Source organism: Sardina pilchardus, chromosome 4, assembly GCF_963854185.1.
Source record: "Sardina pilchardus chromosome 4, fSarPil1.1, whole genome shotgun sequence".
Taxonomy (NCBI): domain Eukaryota; kingdom Metazoa; phylum Chordata; class Actinopteri; order Clupeiformes; family Clupeidae; genus Sardina; species Sardina pilchardus.
Window position 1 is genome coordinate 29,013,105 of NC_084997.1, and position 1,860 is coordinate 29,014,964.

At 44.8% G+C, this 1,860-nt stretch overlaps 1 long non-coding RNA gene across 1 annotated transcript in view; it reads left to right on the top strand.

Moving 5' to 3' along the window:
* The window catches only part of LOC134078779 (uncharacterized), a 37,442-nt gene extending 35,582 nt beyond the window's left edge, over positions 1–1,860 (top strand). Inside the window, exon 5 of the long non-coding RNA XR_009938862.1 lies at positions 1,383–1,860. This is a non-coding gene — a long non-coding RNA (uncharacterized LOC134078779). The remainder of the gene's footprint in view (positions 1–1,382) is intronic.

Sequence of the window (1,860 nt, forward strand, 5' to 3'; positions counted from 1 at the left end):
TAAGAGAGGGAGTGAGAGGGGAGGAGGAGAGGAGGGGAGATGGAATGGGAAAGGAGGAGGAAGGGGAGGGGAGGGGAGGAGGAGAAGAGAGAGGAGTGGGGGCCTTGGGAGGGGAGGAGGGAGGGGGGGTTGGAAATTAGTGAGACCAAAGTTGGAGTTGCTCAGTGTTGGGGGGCCAAGCACAATGGCAGGCCTCTGTCAGAGAGGGACTTCAAAGGTCCGCCGAATGACTGCTTTGAGTTACACTTTGTTGTAGATCACTGAGGAAATTCACAGATGTTTTCCCGTACGAGACACCATTACCGAGGCTCGAGCATGCCGGTAGCCCCGAGCGCTTCTCTCTCTCTCTCTCTCCGCTCCACTCCTCTCTGCTCTCCCACCCCACCCCCCCACACACACACACACACACACACTCTCTCACTCTCTCTTTCTCTCTCTCTCTCACTCTCTCTCTCTGTCTCTCTGTTCTTTGGTACTCACTGGCGTGCAAGACAGATGTGGAACCTTTTTTTTTTTTTCCTTCGCTCTGTCTGTCTCTTTCTTTTTTCCCCTCTTCCTCTCTTGCCTTCTTTCTTTTTCTGTCTGTCCGAAGAGCATAAAAAAGTTTGACATTTAACTGGCTTTGACCTGTCCAAAACAGACCCATGGTGAAGCGATTCTCTATGCATGTTCTCTTTCTGACTCTGTCTGTGTGTGTCTGTGTCTGTGTGTGTGTGTGCACTCTTGTAGGATGAAATACTGAGATATCGGTTTTCATACAGGACCAAGTCTCAGTGCCCTGATTCATCAAATGAAAGTGCTCCTGTCTCCAAAGAAACTTTTCTGCATTCATCTTCTTTTCCCTAGTTGCGGAACTTCGGGATTGGCTCCCCGGATCCCGTGAAACGTTCCCCCTTTTCTTACACGGGCGTCTTTAGTGGCCGCTTTTTTATCCGAGCTGGCTTGATTGTCTTCGGGGCTGCCGTGGCCAAACATCAGTACATGAGCTGGTTGAGACACCCACAGCTGCCTCAGATGCCACATCCGTATAGGCCCAAATAAAGGCTCAAATGCTGAAGAAGATTGAAAGTGCTTGTCGTGTATGGCAGTGAGGTGACACACCAGTGTAGGCCACTAGAAAGCTCAACTGTGGTGTTCTCTATCATGCTCTGTATACGACGTGTGGCATTTGATTTGTGATTCCAAATTATGTAGTCTTCCGAGTGACTCGTACTGAGTTGTTACTCAGAGAGATTGTCTACATACTGTAGATGCATTTGGAATGCAGTCTCTTTGTGATGGACAGAACAGTATGAGATTTTCTGGAAAATGGGGCCCTGGTTTGTCTGCTCTAGTGCCAACTTCACTCCTCTCTCTCTCTCTCTCTCTCTCTCTCTCTGCAGGTTGCCTTCTGTGACCCTAGGAAGAGGAACCACTGCCTCTTGAAGCCATTCAGATTTTCCTATTTATTTGGCCATGTTTGTCAGAAACTGTTTTTGAGGTGCTGAATGTGAACTGTAGCTGAGTTAATAGTATGTAGTCTCATGATTTATGTAAATAATATTTGTAGTTTTCATATGTTTTGTTTTACTGGTTATTATATCACGTCATCTCAATTAACAGGGAAGACTGTAAATATGATATTACAGTTTGTAAATCTTTTTCTATTTTGTTCTTTTTTCCTCATCAAAACAACACAACTGAATGTTCTTTATTTTCTATTTGTGTTTAGCAAAAATTAGATGGGCGAGATGATGTAGAGAATATGATGTTATTTTTGCCGTTAACATCCTTGTTTTAATTTTAAAAATTGTGGAATTGTTCTTAACACAGAAAAGAGCTCATGGTTGTTTTGTACTCACACGCTGTAATAAAGTTCAT